Raw genomic sequence first — 21,414 nt, 5'->3', positions numbered from 1 at the left:
AGAAACGTTGTCTCCCCTATTGACCTGCCCTCCTACCAACCTCCCTCTTAACTAGCTCTTGGGCGGGGGGATGAGGCCTCCGAAAAGGAGTCAGGTTATTGGTGGCACCTCCCCAGCAACTTTTAAGGTGAGGACGGGGGAAGAAAGCTCTGCACTGCCGCCCCGGGGCCCACCACTCGGACTGGAGACCACTGAGTGGGTATGTGCCCAGTTTGCAAAAAGAGCCATTACGTTCAGTCAGGAAGTAGAGCCAGCCCCCAGCCTCGCCTTAGTCTGCACCTCCAGCCTTGAGACGGCTGGCTCTTCAGTTGATTGGCTCCTGCAGCACTGAGACCCAGTCTCCTCTGTTTCTGGTTTTCCCTTGCCCTGCCTATGCCGGGGATTCACTTCCATTACCCTGACAAGGCCTTTTGCGACCAGTGCATTACAGAACCAAAAGAGATTATAGGAGGGCCCTGTGTCTTTGGAGTCCTCTACAGAGGCCAAAGCATCCCGCCACCCCGGATCATGAGGTAACTGAGGTCACCAGGGTCATCTGTGCTGCCCTCCTATCGGAGCTGCAAATGGGAGAGGGGGGGATTGGAATTCACACAGCCATATGGTGGGAACACACTGAAGTTAATTCACACCTCATTTCCAGGCTGAGGCTTGACCGATCATGTGCCTGTTAGTCATTTGCTGCCTCTTGCCAACAGCCGGCAACAGTAAGGCTGTTCTGAAAGGCTCAGCCTTTGGCACCTGCTTATCCAAAAGCACGCTCGGTGGTGTCCCTCCCCTCAGAACCAGTCATTGGCCCCTGGACACTCCTGCCTGAAACAGGTTCTGTCTTGACGGTCATGGTTGAAAGGCAATGGAGCTACAGCTAAAGACTCCCCTTGCTGCTGTATTCTTTCGCCAGGTTTTGAAGCCTGTTTTCTCTTGTAGATTTTTTTGGCGAGTCTCGCACTCCTTGTTTAAGAAAAAAGCAAATTCTCCAAATTATGACAGATGAGGCTTGATGTTCCGCAGAATCTTGCTTGGTTCAAATATTTCTTCTAAATCACCTTTTCCAAAGTCTTGGCCGGACAGCGGCAAGGGAGCTAAGATGTTAACGGGCATATTCAGATCCCTGGTACTAAACACACGTCGGGGTTAGGATCCATCAGGCCTTGCCATTCGTTCTCGGGTTGCTCTTCTGGGATATTTCTGCCGGGGCAGGTGATGTTAGCTGCCTCAGAAGAAAACCTTTGTGCTGTTAAGAAAAACCTGTGTTAGGAAAACTATTATTTCAGGGAGAAGATTGAATGTGAGGCCAGATGTTAGTTTTCAAATCTCAAGGAAATTCCAGCGTAAAGTCAGTTTCTGAGGGTTTGCCTTAAGTCTGCTCACCAGAAGACTGACCTATGGTCACATTTGGTACATTTGCATGGGGGTGAGCTCACGGTTTCTTTGGGTTGGGGGAGCATGCCACCCGGCTTGTGAGATCATAGTTCCCCAACCAGGGATTGAACCCATGCCCCAGCACCGAAACTGCTGAGTCCTAACCACTGGACCGCCAGGAATCCCCGTGAGTGTATATTAATGAGAAACGTTGAAGTGGAGGGTGAGCGATACAGAGGGTGATACGAAGAAGAAGCGATGGTTCTTTCCTTAAAACTTTCAGGAAGTTGACTTGGCCCCAGAAGACCCGTGGTAATGATGGTTGAGTAGCTGCTCTACATGGCCTCTAAGACTGCAAAGGTAAAGGGTTTGCAGGGACTGGACAGGTCCCCACTGCCTCACCCTTCCTGAGGCTGCTTTCCTGTCTCAGCACTGAGGGCCTGGCCACCACCTTCCATCCCTCCTCCCCCGCTCTCCTGTCTGGATGCCCTTAGCCTTTGATGTTCCTAAGGACATTGATCTTGCCATGAAGTTCCTTAGGCCCTCTGTTCCTGAGCGTGTTCCCTTGGTTTTTAGCTTGCAGAGTGAAAGGGAAGGAGACACAGAGCGGCAGGGTAACTTTTTCCATCCCAACCCTTGGTAAACTTACCCGCCCCAGAGCCTCAGAAACCTGGCTGGCTCCTCTTCCAGCTGAGTCCACGTGGTGTGATCCTCTTTGCTGCTGACCTGTTGTACGCCCCTTGGTGACAGCTCACTGTCCCCACCCCATGTCTGGAGGGACACCAAAGCCAGCCACCAGAGTCGGACTCTTCCCCATCTTTCCCTTTCTCCAAGCTCTTTTCCACAGTACGTTTCTCCGAAAGCTCAGTGGCCAACTATAAAATTAAAAACAGGGAGGGGAAGGCTCTTTTTGAAGCAAAAATGTCTGAAGCCCTGCAGAGTGACAAGAGGCCTTTCTCCCATTCCTCTCCATCCTGCTTTGTTTTTTCAAATGGCTCAATTCTATATTCTCCACGTTCACCTCCACACTTGGCGTGTCCACTTGCCGCTGCAGCTGGGTCTTGTTGCTTCTTCACCCATAACAGTTGCCATGAGCTCACTCACATCTTGGGGTTTTGATTCAGGGTAAATCCCCTACCTACAGACAAGTTCAGTTCCAAGAGCACGTTCGTAAGTCCAATTTGTTCGTAAGTCCAACAGAGTTAGCCTAGGTACCCAACTAACACAATCGGCTATACAGTACTGTACTGTAATAGGTTTATAATAATTTTCACATAAATAATGCATAAAAAACAAAAATAAAACATTTTTAATCTTACAGGACAGTACCTTGAAAACTACAGTAGTACAGTACAACAGCTGGCATACAGAGGCTGGCATCGAGTGAACAGGCAAGAAGAGTTACTGACTGGAGGAGGGAGGGGAGGTGGGAGATGGTAGAGCTGAAGGATCGTCAGCAACAGGAGACGGAGGACAAGCTGCAGTTTCACTCACGCCTGACGTGGATGGCACAGGTTCTGGTTCCTTGCTGGATTCAATTCTGTCTACCCTCTTGAAAAAACGGTCCAGTGATGTCTGGGTAGTACTGTACCAGCTACATCACTGCTGCTTTTACACTTCTTCCAGCCATCCTGGGCTTGAAATAAAGATACTGTACCACTGTACTCTATACAGTACTGTACAGTAAAGTACACAGAAGCACAACCACTTGTAGAGGATGCGCGCACGTGACAGTGGACACCAGACGTGAACTAACTTACGTGACTGGACATGTGAACGCACATTCGCATCTTTGAAAGTTCGCAACTTAAAGGTTCGTATGTAGGGGACTTACTGTGAAACAAACAGGGCAGCCAGGCTTGTCCATTCACCCGGGCGATACACAGCAGAGGTTCTCTGTATGTAAGCAAGCCTGGAGCCACTCCACCCAGCTGTAGCCCTCATCCTCAAAGTTCCTGGGGTAGGGCCTCTGATGACACAGTGGGTGGGGACTCAGTGTGCCGGAGGGGCTGCAGCGAGGCAGGGGAGGAGCACAATGAGAGGAGGTCTGCTGCAGCCCAGATGAGGACCCTTCCCAGCCTGGATGAGGACCCTTCCCCCTCCCATGGTTTTCCTGCAGCCACCAACCACGGGGCCTGTCACTACTGTCCGACTTCCACCAGGGGGAGCCAAGCGGGCTGGAGGGAAGGGAGACCTGCTCAGGGCTCTAAGCACCTGCCGGAACTCCAGGTCCCCTCTTCCCTTTTATGTCCCCAGCAGTCAGGGTGACAACGTGGTGCCCAATTCCCACTCATTCAGCAGACAGGAAAGTGCACACAGTGTAAGCGTATTCCAAGTGCTGTGCTAGATGCTAGGAACACAGAGGAAACTGCCTTGGTTCTCTACCCGAGGCACTCGTCTAGAGGGCGAAACAGGACATTACAACTTGCTGTGATAGGAACTCTGATGAGGGAAGAGCAAAGTGCGCTAGGAGTACAGAAGGGGCACCTGAGTCAGTAGTGGAAGTCAGGGAAGGCTTCCTCGTGAAAATTATTTTGACTCAAAGCAGTTGATTACGCGAACAGAGTAGCATGTGCTTACCTGGACATCCAAAAGAATGCAGCTGGTGTGTGTGTGTGTGTGTGTGTGTGTGTGTGTGTGTGTGTGTGTGTGTGTGTGTGTGTGTGTGTGTGTGTGTGTGTGTGTGTGTGTGTGTGTGTGTGTGTGTGTGTGTGTGTGTGTGTGTGTGTGTGTGTGTGTGTGTGTGTGTGTGTGTGTGTGTGTGTGTGTGTGTGTGTGTTTAGGGGTAAGATGGGGAGCCACGATGAGGAACGGGGCTGGTGAGACCAGACCATGAAGGATCTTATAAGTAGAATGACCGGACGCCTATTGTCCCAGGGTACTTATTAATAGCACGCCCTTACACACTGTCCTGGTGTGGTTAACTGAGGACCCTATCATATGGTACCCTACTTGTAAGACATGCTTACGAGTGTGAACTTTATCCTAGGAGCAGAGAGAAGCCACTGAAAGTTTTAAGCAGGGTACTGACAGGATAAGATCCACACAGTTAAAATAGACTGGCAGCATGTGAAGAATGGATCAGGTGAGGGTGAGTGTGGAGGAAGGAGATCAGTTACAGGGCCGTGCAGTTGTCCAAGGGAGAGATGAGGGCAGCCAGGGCGAGAGAAGTGCTGGTAGAGAGAAGACCAATCTGCAATATATTTGGCAGGAAAGTGCAACAGAACTTGGTGATGTTTTGATGCATGGGTTGAGGGAGGAGGGGGTCCAGGACAACTTCCATTTTTCTGGCTTGAGTGCCTGCTGGATGCTGGTACTGTGGAGGATGGGGCGTGATGCTGAAGTTCAGCTGAGGAACTGCTAAGTTTAAGGTGCCTGGGGGAGGGCCCAACGGGCAGCCGTTGCTGCCAGCGGAGAGGTTGTGCTCATCAATACATTTCTGCCCAAATGCCCTCTCCAGATAGTCATGAGGCGGTGGGGCTGTAAACCGGGCCAGCCTTAAGGATGCTGGGTGTTTGAATCCAAAGGATAAGGAAAAGTGGGGGGAAGTTGTGGAATGGGAGGAAAGCTAGGGAACAGTGAAGAAAGGTAAGAAGTGTTTTAAATGCACAAGATAAAAATCTGGATTATAGGTTATCTAAAGGAGAACGATAAATAGAAGCCAACAAAGAAGACTCTAAACGAAAGAAATGTGGATATTTTAAAAATTACAGACAGTTTACAACAGCATTATAGACAGGGAGACGTGTGTAAAAAGCCTTAACCTGTAATCTGCCACCCCATGACAGTGATGATTATTTTGGTGTATTTGGGAGGTATGCATGAGTGAAGCAAGAGCAGCAACAGCAGGTTAACTAAAGAAAATCTATGGTAACAGTTTAACAGGGTCCAAGGCCAGATTTAGAAGGCTACATCAGCAACCCAGCTAGGGAATGGCAATCAGGGACTCACTGAAAGCAGGGGGCAAGGGCTTCAGAGCCTTGTGTCCACACTGAACGGAATCCTTATGTTTTTCTTCTTAATTAAAATGTCTATTTTGAGATGATTATAGATTCACATGCAGCTGTGAAAAATAATTCAAAGAGATCCCATATGCCCTTTGCCCACTTTCTCCCAGTAGGCACATCTTGCAGAACTAGAGTGTAATATACAACCAGAATCAATATATTGATACAAGCAAGATACAAACAGTGCCATCACCACCAGGAGCCCTCACAGCCACTTCCCTCCCACCCCTGCCCCCTCCTTAATCACTGGCAACTACTAATCTGTTCTTCATTTCTATAATTTGGTCATTTCAAGAATGTTATATAAATAGAATCATACAGCACGTCACCTTTAGGGATAGTTATCAATAGTTTGTTCCATGGTATATATGTACAGTTCAGCCATTCACCCATCGAAGGACATATGTATTTCCAGTTTGGGGATGTTAAGAATAAAACTGCTATGAACATTCATGTACAGGTTTTTGTGTGAACACAAGTTTTTATTTCTCTGGGATAAATGCCCAGAAACACAGTTGCTGAGTCGTATGGTGGTTGCACGTTTAGGTTTTTTTAGAAACTGCCAAACTGGTTTCCACAGTGGCTGCATCATTTCGCATTCCCAGCAGCAGTGTACGAATGGTCCAGTTTCTCTGCATCCTCACCAGCCTTTGGTGGTATCACCGTTTGGTTTTTGGCTTTTGTTTACACACCTCTGAGAGGTGTGTAGCGATGTCTCCTGGTTTTCATTTGCGTTTCCCTAATGGCTGATGATATTGCCCATCTTTTCTTGTGCTTATTTGCCACCCTTAGATCCTCTTTGCTGTAGTGTCTGATCAAATCTTTGTGGATCTTTTCTAAGCCTTCTGTTTCAGCTGGCTCCCTCTGACATGGCTCCAGCACAGAAAGCGGGGGATAGGACGCCACCGCAGGACTGCCAGCTGGGGGTCGAAATACAGGTCGCCACTCAGCCTCCACTGACAACCAAGTAGGGAGCCTCCCTGTTACTGGTGGTCAGGATTGGTAGTTCCAGCCTCCACTGATACCTCCTGGCTGGGAGGGGTAGGAGTTCCTCGTTACTGCTCCCCACATGGCCTCCACTGACATCACAGGGTGGGAGGGGTGTGTCTCCATTATTGCTGGGTGACAGAGAAAGTCTTAGCTCTCTACTAGAGCTTTTTTTTTTTTAATTTATTTTTGGCTGCATTGGGTCTTTGTTGCGGTGCAGCGGGCTTCTCATTGCGGTGGCTTCTCTTGTTGTGGAGCACTGGCTCTAGGCGCACGGGCTTCAGTAGTTGTGGCACATGGGCTCAGTAGTTGTGGCTCACGGGCTCTAGAGCACAGGCTCAGTAGTTGTGGCGCACAGACTTAGTTGCTCCCCGGCATGTGGGCTCTTCCTGGACCAGGGTTCGAACCCATGTCCCCTGCATTGGCAGGCGGATTCTTAACTACTGTGTCACCAGGGAAGTCCTCCTAGAGCTTCTGACACCACCCAGCCAGGAAGGGAAGGGTAGTCGCATTACCGCCTTGTGGGTGTGGAAGTCCTCCGTCCCCACATGGTCTCCACTGATGCCTGAGGAGGGACCACATTACCACCCAGTGAGGATGAAAATCCAGCTCCCTCCTCTGCCTCCTCTCCCTCCCCATCTGGCAGGGGACTCGGGTGGGAGCTTGGGGGCCTGAAGCTGAAGTCTCTGCTCCCCCCTCGGCCTTTGCTGGTAGCGATGGGGCCACAGTTTTTCCTGTGGTGTTTAGCAACAGTAGAGAGGTTCATATCTAAAATGTTCTGTCTTCCTAGGCTGCCCCTTTCCTAGAGAGAGACAACTTTTGCTGGGGCTATTTAATCTGCAACCATTAGCCTTTCCAGATCGTCAGCTTCTTCAGCCCAAAGTCTGGGAAAATGAGGCAAGAAGAAAACTGAGGGAACTCACCACCATGTCGTTCCTTGAGTCCAAAAATCCCTAGCCTGCCTGCCTTCTCCACCTTTCAGAATCTCCTGTGGTTGTTTCGTACATACTCTCCAGGGTTTTCAGATGTACTTAGCAGAAGGAATCGGCAAAAGCACATCTACACCATCTTCCCAGACCTCCTTTTGCTTTTGAAAAAAACACAACTTTGTATTGACGAACAACATATCGGAAAATGTGCAATTCATAAGTTTACAGCTCAATGAATGTTCACACACTGGACACACCTAACACCTAGATCAAAGCAACAGAACATAACCAGCACTTCATGAGTCCCCTCATGGCCCTTCTCGGCCACACTTTCCACACTGCAGCAGCTACTGCCTCTGTGGCTCTTACCTGGCTAGCCCAGCAGAAGGGCAGCAACAGCTGGAGATCCACTCTGGCTTGTAGCTCTCTCCTGTGTTGTGTGCGTGTGTGTGTGTATGCCTCCTCATGTGCAGGCTGGTGGGGTTTTGCACACCACTCTATCCATCTGACCTCCTCGCCTGGGCACCTTAGGTTTGCAAGTTCTTCACAGACCTGAGTTCAAATTTGAGTTCCATTACTTACCCAAAGTTCAGTGTAGTGACTAAGAACATGGGCATTGGAGTCAAACCTGAGTTCAAATCCCAGCTCTCCCATTTGTCGGCTGTGTGGTCCAGAAAAGGGTAATAACAGTAGGCCCTTACGTGGTGCTGTGAGGATTAAATGAAACAACTCATGTGAAGTGCTTAGAAAAGCACTTGACACACAAGCCAACCCTCAATCAATGTAGGTATTACCACGGTTAGTATTAGCACTTGTGTGAATCTTAAGGGATATCAATTATGTCAAGTGCCCGATACAGTTCCTGACACTCGGTAAGTGTTAGCTCTCCTCCTTCCTGCCTGCAGGGGAACACTAAGGAGTTGGTACCTATTGTAATTTTGTTCTCATGGGTCAGAGGAAAAGAGGGAAAAGCTTCAGTGGGGAAGATCCTGTGGTTGTTTCATACATACTCTCCAGAGTTTTCAGCACACACCGTGGCTGTGCTGTGATGTCCTTCCCAGGGCCTCCTGGGAATATGCATCAGGCTCCCTTGGGACAGACTTCCTTCCCCTGCTTGGGAGCAAGGTCAGGTTCCAGTGCCTTCCTTCATGCCCCGACTCTGCACTCTTCTCAGTGAAGGCCTGGATGGAGCAGAAGGTAATGCTCGTGGGAAAGCCAGCCCCCTCTCCACAGGTTGAGGTCTGCCTGGCCCCCCAGCTCTGACACTACTGTACTTCCTTCTTAATATGGCAGAGTAAAGGCCCTGGAGAGTTCCGGGCCAGTACAACTCCATGTCCTAGCTTGGTCCCTGTGAGTCCTTTCCTTTCTCTGGCAAATGGTACTGGCCGCCATGCCCAGGCCTGCCTCGGTGAAGTCCCAAGGTGTCTCCCAGCACCCCAATCTGGGGGTTAAGGAGAGAGCTTGTCAATAAATAACCAAAATGTAGTCTGACGTAACCTTCATTTCCAAACTATGTCACTACACATTCCTGTTAGGAGAGAAGGAAAGAGTATCTTGAAGTTGAACAGAGCTAGGGCATTACAACTCCCCAAAGTTTGGGGATCAGCTACTGTAATACCTGAATGTAATTTATGAACTCGTGCTCTGCCTTGTTCCAGTGCAGAGATTTGCTACAGCCTCTGGATTTATGGCGTTGCCCTTCTCTCTGCAGACAGCAGGGGGCCTCATTAGCACAAACTCAATGTCACTGACAAATATATGGGAAGGGATGTTTGCCAAGGTTCTTGAAGCAAAGTAAAACTTTAACAGAAATGTGCAAGAAAATTGGCTGTTCGGCTTAATTCCCTTAAAAAAAAAAAAGGATTTTCTGAGTTAATAGGGGTTAAGGAGAACCTTCTCATTGTTCCACTCCATGTGGTTGCAAATTCATCCAAAATTCACAAGTTGTCTTCACTGCCTCAATTTGGAATTGGGATCCTGGGTAGGGCTGCCAGATTTAGAAAGTAAAAATACAGGATGTCAAATAACAACCCTTGACATTTCGTTGTTTCTTTTTTAAATAAGACTCTGAAAGATGGAGACAGGAAGGCAGAGCAGCTAGGGAGCTCAGGACCTGAGGAAAAGCATAGTGGTGAGTTCCTTGGGTTTCCCTTTTTTTTTTTTTTTTTAAGTAGCTTTTATGTCCCAACATTTCATTGGGTTTCTTTTTTGTCTCATATATGCTGGACTTGGTGCTGGGGAGGAAGGCAATCCAGAAGTGCCAGTGGGCACAGACAAAAAAAGCCCTTACAAAACCCAGCTCTCTCTAGGCAAAGGAACAGGAAAGAGACAGCCTGAGACAGAAAACTTTCAGATAAAAACTGCTCTACAGCAACCAAACACCACAAAGAAAAGGGAAGACCTAGTGAGACACCACAATTGCAGACCATAAGGAGGTGTCCCAACACGCCCACACACACACACACACACACACACACACACACACACGTACACACACCAGGGTGGTTTCATGAAAGACCTAGCATGCGGCCGCGGTTTTCACTGCCACCAGACCATAAGGAGGTCCTTCATCCCATGGTGCCAATGGAGATACCCTCTCCCCTCCCAGTGCAGGCCTAGTGGGGAGCCTGACCTCCCCCTCCTACCTGGCCTCTGGATGTCAGTGGAGCCTGAGTGGGGACCTTGTCCTCCTTCTCCCAGCAAGATGGTGTCTGAGCAGGTTGGCTAAAACAGAAGGTTTAAATGAGATCCAGAATCTCCTAATACCCCAAATGTGCAAAGTGCAATAAAAAAATGACTCATCTCTCCAAGAGCCAGGAAGATCTCAAACTGATTGAAAAGTGACCGTCAACAGACGCCAACACCAGGATGATGGAGATGTTAGAATTATCTGATAAAGATTTTAAAGCAGCCATCATAAAAGCGCTTCTATGAGCAAATATGAACACGCTCGAAACAAATTAAAAAATAGTAAGTCTCAGCAAAGAAATAGAGACATAAAGAGACGATTGGAAATTTCAGAACTGAAAAATACCAAAACCTCAAAGGATGGGCTCAACAGCAGAGTGCAGGGGCCAGAGAGAAAGTGTCAGTGCACTCCAAGATAGAACAATAGACATGACCCACTCTGAACATCAGAGAGAAAGTAGATGGAAATGGAAGAAAAAGAACAGAACCTTGCCGACTTGTGCGACTATAATAACGAAAACCTAACATTCATGACGTTGGAGTTCTGGAAGGAAAGGAGAAAGAGGATGGGGCTAAAAAGGTACTAGAAGAAATAATGGCTGTAAACTTCCTAAATTTGGCAGAAGACACACACCCACAGATTCAAGAAGCTGGGTGAACCGCAATCAGGATAAACCCCAATATAATCCACACCCAAACACATCAAAACCAAAGACAGAAAAAGTCTTAAAGACAGGGAGGGACAATTGGGATTGACATATATACACTATTGATACTATGTATAAAATAGATAACTAATGAGAACCTACTGTATAGCACAAGGAACTCTACTCCATGCTCTGTGGTGACCTAAATGGGAAGAAAATCCAAAAAAGAGGATTATACATATATACATATACGTATAAAAATTAATTAAAAAAAGTAAAACACAGGGAGGAAGAAACAACACCTTACCCATAGAGGGAAAACAATTCAAATGACAGCAGATTTCTCATCAGAAACCAAGGGGGGCAGGAGGCAGTGCTGAAAGAAAAGAAATGTCAACCCAGAATCCAGCGCAAATATCCTTCAGGAATCAAGGTGAAGAATCAAGACGTTCTTAGATGAAGGAAAATTAAGGACAATTTGTCACCAGTAGACCTACTCTGAAAGAATGAATGACTAAAGGAAGTTCTCTAAATAGAAAGGAGTCGATTAAAGAAGGAATAGAATCATAGAACATCAGAAAAAAGGAAAGAACAAGGTAAGCAAAAACATGGGTAAATACAATAGGCTTTCTTTCTCCTCTTGAGTTTTCTAAATTATGTTTGATGGTTGAAGCAAAACTGGTAACCCTGTCTGATGTGGTTCTCAATGTATGTAGAAGTGATATTTAAGACAATTATATGCTTATAAATTATACTTTAATAAAGCTAGAAAAAAATAAAAGAAAACAGCCCACTATATTATAAATGATGGAGTGTAAAAGGAGATAAGATTTCTATACTTCACTCAAACTGGAAAAATGTCAATACCAGTAGGCTGTGATAAGTTACGTGCATATTATATAGTGCTTAGAGCAACCACTAGAAAAGTCATGCAAAGAGATACACCCCAAAGCACTATAGATAATTAAAATAGAATTCTAAAAATGATACAAGTAACCCACAGGAATTTGGAAAAAGAAAACAAAAAACAGAAGAAACAAACAATAAAATGGTGGTCTCGATCTCCAGAATATATAGCAAATAATCCCATTTGATGTATATGGTTTAAATACACCAAATAAAAGTATTAGAGTTACACAGTAGATTAAAAAACATGAAAAGAATACTGGATGGATGTTAACTAGATTTATTGTGGTGATCATTCTGAAATATATACATGTAGTGAATCATATTGCTTACCTGAAACTAATATAATGTTATCTGTCAATTGTATCTGCATTTTTTTAAAGTTAAAAAAAAATACTGGATGGCCAGCTAAATTTGAATTTCAGATAGAAATGAATAATTTTTCTTTTTTTTTTTTTTTTTGGTACGCGGGCCTCTCACTGTTGTGGCCTCTCCCGTTGTGGAGCACAGGCTCTGGACACGCAGGCTCAGTGGCCATAGCTCACAGGCCCAGCCGCTCCGCGGCATGTGGGATCCTCCCGGACCGGGACACGAACCCGCATCCCCTGCATCGGCAGGTGGACTCTCAACCACTGCGCCACCAGGGAAGCCCCAAAATGAATAATTTTTGTAGTGTAAGTATGTCTCATGCAACTGCTATTTTAAGTTCCCCATAGCTGCTTGTTTTCTTCCCAATTTGCTCACCTCTCCTACAAAAATCAATAGTCCCACGAAAAATAAGCAGTTTACCTCAGGTCTCTTCTCCAAGGAAACTGACATGATTGTCTATGAGGTAGATTTCTCTCACAAGATTATTGTGTGGATTAGGCGAGCTAATGGAAGTGAAAGCCCTTAGCACCCAGGAGTTGCTCAATAAATATCGTTAACTTTTTCCTGAATCGTCAAGGAGAACTTCCCAACATCCTGGGCCTGTCTGTGGCTCAGAGATAAAACCCAGCTGACCCTCTGAACTCTGAATGTCATTATTATTTTAGTAACGAGTGCTTTTATTGAAAAGATAAAACATGGTTAACAAAAATCCAGGCAGTACAAAATTGTATACGATGAAAAGGAAGTCTCTCCTATCCCAGCCACAGTCCTCCACTTCCTCTCCCTAGAGGCAACCGCTGTTACCAATTTATGCTTCCAGAGGAGCTCTATGCATATGTATGCCTATATATAACCCTCTTTTTTCCCACCAGTGTGAACATACTAGCCGCACTGTTCTGCACCTTCACACGCTATTTTTAGCATCTAATTGCCTGGCTGCAGTGGGATACAGGCCCCGATCCTGAGGGTCCTTATGAAAAACAGCCCTTTGAAACTTGTTGCTACCGCTGTTGTAAGGATGTCGTCAAGGATGTCGTTCATTGTATCCCACAACATCCTCTCTGAGGACCCCCGGGAGGAATTCCTGTCTGATCTGAGTACTGGGAACAGTTGCCCTTCTGAGCAACGACTTTGTTTTTATCTCCTGGACATTGTGAATTGTGTAACAAGGTTTCCCCTTTCCTGTTGGCTGCTAGAAAGCTTAGAGCCAACTTTCGGGCCCACCCTTCGTGGGAGCAGAGGTTTTGATGGTATGCATTCCTACCCTTATTCTTGGCTCCACGTCCTGCCCACTCTTGTTTTTCTTTCCATCTTTAATTTATGCTGCCTTGACTTATCTTGTGTGCCCTTGTAAGCTGCTGGAAATCTTTTCTGAGAAAAGGCGAAGTTGGAATAATTAAATGACCGCCTGACTTTATTTGCTCACTCACTCACTCCGGTCCCCACCCCACACCCGCCTTAACCCCCATCGTATCCTTTCAGTGGCTTCTGGCGATCTCCTCTGGCCTGCTTGACTCTTACTCTCCCCTCCAACCTTTTATTTAAGCTGGCTTTCATTGCACTTGGCCTTGGGGAGCCTCTCTTGCTTGTCATTGTCCCCCCCCGCCCCCATCCCTCACCATCGTCCCCACCTCCATATACATTGTGGGCAGCCTTTCCATGCTTGATTTGATCATTCTAGGACCAAAGACTGTGGCGCCTGGCCACACATCCGAACAACTCTCCATCCGCTCCAGGTTCCAGCTTGCACCCTTGGCAGCGGGCCTGTGTTGGATGATGTCAGTGGTGTGTGCTACAAGAACAGAGCCATCACGGGCTCAGGTTACGTCTCAGGACCAACTTGGTCAAAGCTTTGAGGGAGGGTTCCATAGAAGAGAAGAATTCATTTTGAAGGGCGCTGCATCCTTGTTTCCCAGGTAAAGGGTTTGCAAGGCCAGGAAGGCAGAGTGGTCTCTGGAAAAGACCGCGAAGACCGTCCAGAAAAATTAGGAGTCTTGAGTTCTGTTCCCACACCTGCCACTGAATGGCTAGGCAATGTCGGACAAGTCCTGTCTCCTCCCTGGACCCTGGTCTTTGAATTCATAAAGATAGAAAGATTAGATGATCTCTAAGGTCCCTTCCAGCTTTAACAGTTCATAGTTTCATGCTTGGTACTGCTCTTTTTAGGGCCTCTACACACGCCTCCTGCCCCGGGGTGTTTCCCAGCCTCTGTTAGCCACCCCACAGATCTAAGCAGGTTGGCTGGTTCCGCTCCCACCGGAGGGTGTGCTCACTCCACTCGTCTGCTGCAGGTCTGCCTGTCCTGGCCTTGCTACTGAGACACTTCTACTCCTCGGCCACAGAAAAGCGGTTCCGGCAATTGCCAATCATCTAAACTGGCAGAGATGCTCCTATAGACCATAATAGTCTGAATTCAAGTTGAAAAGCGTAGTAAGTTCAAGGGAGACGCAGCTAGAAGGTCTGATGGGTCCACTGCTTAGCTAGTTGTGTTTTTCTTTCTATGCCTCTGCAGTATTGTCCGTTTCACACTGCAGTGCTGCGGCGGGTAGATGGTCTGGATCATAATGAATGGTATTAATTAGCACAGTGATCATTCCCATCGGAGCTCAAAGTGCTCAGAAGTTAATCGTTACTTTTTCCATGGGGTAGAAATACATATTTATTAAATTTAGAAATCCTTCAAACACACAGAAAAATACAGAAACAATAATAGCTGATTTGAATAGTTCATACTTGAGTGCAGTAATGTACTAGGCCTGTTCAAAGTACTTTTGGTACATTAACCCATTCTTCACAACAACCCAGTGAAGGTGGTACCGTAGCCACAAGTCAGATTTAACAAATGTTCACTTTTTGCCATACTTACCTGAAATCCTTTAAACAAGCAAACAAAAAAGAAATACAACATGGCAGAACAGTTAACATTCTCCCTACTCTGTTCCTCTTCTACCCTCCCCATTGACAACCGTTATTCTGAAGTTGGTGGTTGGTGAGGTAGGGTCTTTGCTAGCTGTGTTTTACAGTTTTACTACATGGTGTATATCTATAAACATTCTGTAGTATTGATTCCCGGTTTTTTATTTTACATTAAGTGGAGTCATGATGTACATTTCCTTTTGAAACTTGAGTGGTTAATTTTGTATCTTGCTCTAGTGAATGGCCTCATTCAAGCAGTTTCCAGATCAAAAAATGTCAAGCGTTAGGGCCCATCTAGACCTGCCTTAACAGAGAGCTCCCAATTCCCTCACAGCCTTGGGCTTCAAGAGGTCTTCCCATCAGCCTTCCATGGACCAGCTTTATGTCCCTTCCAACAGAGCCAAGCTAACTGTCTCCTATCAGACCGCCAGCCAGGAATTTCCTCAACTTCAAGCTGCCCCCCTACCAAATCCCCTGTATCTTTATTCGCCACCTTAACTTTCTTCATCCAATTTCACCAATCCCCAGAGCTTCAGTGATTACCCATTGAATGACTGGCTCACAAAACTGTATACAACCCAGATTTTCTCCCAATCTCCAGGCCTATATCTCCACCTGCTGAACTGGACACTCTGTCTGGATGTCTTAAAGGCAGCTCCGATTCAACTTGCCTCAAGGTGAACTTATTTCCACCCTCCTCTCTAAAACAAAACACAACTCTTGAAAGAATTGTCCGCACACATGGGTTCAATGTCTTGCTTCCCATTTGCTCTTCTTTTTGAATCCATTCATTCTTCAACCCTTTCCCATCTAGCTTCCAGCCCTACCACTTCACCAAAACTGTTCTTTTCAAAGTTCCTGGTTCTCTCCAAGTTACCAACTCCAGTGATCAGTTGTCTGTCCTCAACTTATTAGGCCCCTCAGCACCAGTTGTCCCACTGATCACTTAATCCTTGTTGATATTCTTTCTTCATGTCGTTTTGGGGGCCCCTCCACACTTTCCTGGTTTCCCTACCTCACTGGTTGCTCCTTTTCGATCTGCTTTGCCAGGCCCTTCTCATCTTTGTGTTCGCTAAACATTGGGGTGCCCAGAGCTCAGCCCTCAGGGCCCTCCTCCTCTCTCTCTGCTTTCAGTCTGACGGGGAGCTCATTCAGTCTCATTACTGATGAACCCCAAATCTGCAGCCACACTCCACACCTCCTCTCTGAACTCCAGACTCATATAGCCAAGCACTTACAAGGCCTCTCTGTGGAAGCTTAGCACTCCACGGAACACAGTGGGAAAATCTGCAGGATAAAAAGTCCAAACTCTAACAAAACAAACAGCAGCAATAAGAAAGTACTCTACGCTCTGGGTCCCGCTCCCCTGCCCGTCTTGCCACCCTACAGCATTCCTTCTGCATGGGCCACCCCCAGCAGTTTCAGCCCTCAGTGCACAAACGTCCTGTCCCCTGGGAGAGTCCCCCATCATGCCTGCTTTGCCTCAGTCCGACAAACTTCTCTTTTAAGAGTCAACACAAAAGTCAGCACTGCCCCTGCGAAGTCTTGCCTCACTCCTCCAGGAGGACTTGCGGGGGCGGTGGCCGGCTTCAGTCTCAGAGCTCCCGGAGTGTTAACTTTCTTGGCCTGGGTGCCTCAAGGGCAGGCATCTTCCTCTGCTTATCTGTGTGTACCACGGCGCCTGCTTTGTAACAGGTGCTTGATTAGTGTTTGGAGAATGGCAGAGGAGACAGAAGTGATGGTCTTGACCCTATTAATAGACCCTATTAATATGTCACTGTGACCAACAGGACTACCTAGATAGGGCTATCTTTACGATAAGAATGAACTCCCGGGAGCCTGGTTTCTTCTCTCCCAGCCTGGAAACCGTAAACACTGTATCCTCACTGTCTCAGGTTCCTGAGGGGAGAGGTTTCTTCAAGCCAGCTGCCTTGGCCGCTTTCCTGAGCCATATCTGCCTGTTTGAGAGCCCAACAGCAACTCCAGGTTAATGAGCACACAATGGCCACAATGCTCTGGGCTGCGGGTGAAGAGAACAGTCTCTCTAGTCTCTATATTATTTACACTAACTTAACAAAAGCACTGCACACAGGTGGAGGGGCACCAGCCTGAGCAGCCCCAGGGAAGGTGGTGGGGGATGGTGGAGCGTGGAGCCTAAAAATTCAACACCAACCCTCCCTGGAAAACAGACTGAGGTGGCTCCTGCCATCTCCTGATGGTTTTTTTGTTACTGGTGCTTGCTTTTGTTTTGCTTTGTTTTGGGATTTTTTTTTTTTTTTTTTTAGTCAAGGAGGCACTCAGGGGGAGAAAGGGACTCAAAATAACAGCTCCCATTTATTTAAAGTTTACTAGGCACCAGGCACTGCAGTGATGGTTTTGTGTCTATTAGATCATTTAATTCCTCATAACCCCTTGCGATAGACACTATCTTTATTGTCCCCATTTTACAGATGGAGAAACTGAGGCGTGGCAAGGCCAAGTAGCTTGCCCCAAGTTACACTAGGAGTGAGCCAGGATTCAAACCCCTGCAGTCTGCCCCCAGAGCCCACGCCCTTTACCATTGCACTACACTGCCTCCCACTGGCTGTACAAAGGCCATGGCAGCTGTGGTCATGGTCCTGGGGAGCTGACAAAGAGGGCGACCAAAACTGACATGGTCTTCAAGGGGAGAGAATATGACCATAAGTACACAGGGCAGAAATAGTAAATGAAAGCCAGAGAGGCTCACCAGTCAGAGCTGGTGCCGGGGATCTTTGGCAGCAGCGTGGCGGTAGGATGGAACGAAGTGAGGAGATTTTCCTAGAGGGGCTGACAGGTGTGCTGAGACAAAGCAGAGTCAGGGTAGAAATCTGTGATGGCAAGCTTCCTCCGAGGAGGGCCAGGCCACTAGCCTGCTGCGGGGAATGGACTGATATCCCAACATCCACTCCTAGGCAGATTTCCCAAAGTGAAAGCAGAGACTCAAACAGATTCTTGAACACCCATGTTCCCAGTATTATTCACAATAGCCCAAAGGTGGAAACCCAAATGTCTATCAACGGATGAGTGGGTAAACGAAATGTGCTCTATACATCCAGTGGAATATTGCTCAGCCTTAAAAAAGAATGAAATGCCAACACATGCTACACCTGGATGAACACTGATGATATTATGCTAAGTGAAGGAAGTCAGTCACAAAAGGACAACTGCTGTATGATTCCACCTACATGAGGTACCTAGAATAGTCATATTCATTGAGACAGAAAGTATCATAGTGGTTGCTAGGGGCCGAGGAGAGGGAGGAGTGGTTAAGTTATTTAGTGTTTAATGGGTACAGAGTTTCAGTTTGGGATGATGAAAAAGTCTGGAGATGGATAGAGGTGACAGTTGTTCAATAGGTGAATGTACTCGATGCCACTGAATTGTATACTCAAAATGGTTAAAAAATAAAATAAAATAAAATAAACAGGCCCAGCAGCGGCCTGGTCCACTGAGCTTGCAGCCCACAAGGAATGGTGATGGGTTTTGAGGTCCAGGGACAGAGCCTCAGATGGCCGAAGCTCGTCAGAGAGAGGAGCGGCAGTGAGTGTGCATTACCTAAAGAGGGTGCCAGAGAGCTCTGGGATGACGCGTTTCCTCAGACACCTCCTTCCCCCACCACACCCCCAGTCTGCGCCTGTATACATACACACACACACACACACACACTCACCTACCCTCTGCAGAGAAGACATTGCCTGCCAAGCCAGCAGGAGCAGCGTCGGGTGTGGCCTGACTCCCAGGGAGTCCTGGGGAATCCCTATAACTGGGCAAAGGTCGTGCCTGCTTGTCTCAGCTTCTCCAGGGAGTGTGTCCTCCCCTCCAAGGCCCAAGTCAGTTTATTCTCCAGTGAAAAGATTGCTAGCAGGTGCTACCTGTCCAGTCCTCAGGATCATTCTGGGGGAAAAGGAGGCAGTCCAGTCCAAGTGGAAAGATCAGGGACTCAGACTTGGGTTCAAATCCTGATTCTGCCACTTGGCAGTGTATGACCTTGGGCACAGTGTTCAACGTCTCTGTGCCTCAGTTTCCTTGTCTGTACAATGTGATTGCTAATAGCTCAGGGACTTCTCTTCAGTTGTGAGGATTAAATGAGATATGTCAAGTGCTTACAGCAGTGCCCGCACGTAGTGAGGAAAACTATGGTTCGCGGTGTCTGGGGAAGACAGTGACAGCCAGTCTCCAAAGACCACTGCCTTGCATCCCCCTAGGCGGTTGCTGGGTGAATCTCAGGAGGCTGTCTGGAAAGGCGTGGGGGAGGGAAGCGAAGAACCAGCCGTAGAGAGCTGGTGACACTGCTGGCCTTCCGCGCCTGGGATGCCTGCCTTCAGGGAAGGGGAAGGGGGCGGGTCCATCTCGGAGTCTCCAGGGGCCAGCTGTACAGTAACAGCCTCTGTTTCAATTCCTCCCCTCTTGGTGTCTAAGCTTGTTTTTGTGTCTGGAGAGGAAAGGCATGGGCGGGGCTCTGCTGCACAGCACCAAGAACCACAAACACGCCCCCGGAGTGAGGGTACAGAATGTACCCAGACTGCAAACCACACCCTTGTGGCTTGGGGAGGCCCCTGGGGTGGGCTGGAGAGTTGTCACACTACATTGTTTGAGAGCCCTGTGCCTAGCAACCGGCCTGGGATTCCACAGCCTTCAGACAATGGGATGTCCTAAGGGGGCCAGGACTGAGTTAAGGGACCTCCCATCAAAGCGTCTTCCTGGATTGAGGGTGCCTCTGATCTGAAGAGAGGTCCACGGACCCCTGGCACCCTCCTGGGCCAAACTAGGTCTGGAGCTGGCCTAGGAGAGCTTCCAGCCTAAGGCCACCATGAGGGAACGTTCCCAGCCACAGCCAGACCCTCCTCACACCCCAACCCACTTATGGGAACAGATTCTGCCTCTCTCCACCTGTCTGCACCATCCCCAGGAGGCCTCACTAGGGTTCCCAGAGCAGTGGAAGGAGGGAGACAGATGGGACATTTGGGGAGGGTGGAGACAGTTTCCCAAAGGCTGAAGTGACTTGAAAATGAAAGACAATTGGGAGGAGGCCAAACCCACAAAAGATGAGGAAAGGACTTCTGGTCGGACGGGTTGGAGAGAGAAGGTCCTTTGAAACCAGATGAAATTCTGTGGGGACAAGTGCAAGGGGATCATTAGCGACAAAACCTAACAACATAATTTGGCTCAACACAAATAAACAAGAAAACACTGAGTAAAGGAGGGAGTTGACCACAAGCTGAAGATGAATCAGCCTCAAAATAGAGCGTGGCTCACTTATGTTGGCCCCATTTTCCAAACCAAAGATCAGGATGCATATTTGACAAGGATGAGTGTACTTAGGCTAAACAAGCTACAGTGTTTGGAATTGAGACTCTCTCCCCAGGAAACCTAGGTCCTAGGCTCCCTGAGACCATGCTCAGTAACAGTCTAGTCTTCATCAGAGAGATATGTCCAGAATCTGACGGAAATGAAGAAGGTTCAGAAGAAGAAAAAGATGAAAAATGGGACCTCTGGGCAAAAATGAGCAAAGGAGAGGCAGTGTGATGAGGTGGAAAGAACCCAGGTACCCATGTCCAGGAGCTGGACTCTTAGCTACTGTGCAACATCAGGGAAGTTACTGAACCTCTCTGAGCTCGTTTCCTTGTCTTTAAAAGTGGAATCATAATATCTGCCATAAAGATTTTTGTGAAGATTTAAGGGATTCAAGAGATGCAAAGCACAAAACACACAGTAGGTCCTCAATAAATGCATAGCTGTCGGTTTGGAGAAGGGAAGAATAAGATACCAGAGGATTTTATGAGGGGGCTACGAAGTAGTTGTTCTCCCACATCCATGGAACAAGGAGAAATGGAAGATAACTGGAGTAGCAAGGACTTTGCTGGGTGTGGGTAGGTAAGAACCTGGTGACCATCAGAAGTTGCAAACTGGCAGCTGACAGGCTGAATCCAGCCCTCAGGCATGTTTTGTTTGGCTCAAACAGTGTTTTCCAAAAACTTGAATTAGTTGCCAACCATCTAAAAAGTGGAAGATTTCACATAAAAATCCGTATTTCTGGCTTCTCTTGAAAAAGAAAATCTAGCAACTCTGGACCCACATGCCTGCATGACAGCGATTGTGGGAGGGGAGTGAGAGAGGGCTGCTTCCAGAAGGTCTCTCACACCACTGTTTCTCAAACTGTAATTCTCGGAGTAATCACCTGGGAGTTCTGTTAAAATGGACATGCTAATGCCCAGCATAGGCAAATCCATAGAGACAGAAAGTATAAGAGTGGTTGCCCATGGCTGGGAGGGAGGAGGGAATGGGGGGGAGGGGAAGTGGGGGGTGGAACGGGGTGATTGCTAATGAATACCAGATTTCTTTTGGGGGTAATGAAAATTAAACCAGATAAGGGGTGGTGGTTGGGACTTCCCAGGTGGTGCAGCAGTTAAGAATCCACCTGCCAATGCAGGGGACACGGGTTCAAGCCCTGGTCCGGGAAGATCCCACATGCCGTGGAGCAACATCGCCCGTGCGCCACAGCTACTGAGCCTGCGCTCTAGAGCCCGCGAGCCACAACTACTGAAGCCCGCGTGCCTAGAGCCGGTGCTCCGCAACAAGAGAAGC

Source organism: Globicephala melas, chromosome X (assembly GCF_963455315.2).
Source record: "Globicephala melas chromosome X, mGloMel1.2, whole genome shotgun sequence".
In the NCBI taxonomy this organism is placed as follows: domain Eukaryota; kingdom Metazoa; phylum Chordata; class Mammalia; order Artiodactyla; family Delphinidae; genus Globicephala; species Globicephala melas.
Note: the sequence above shows the minus strand (reverse complement) of the source record.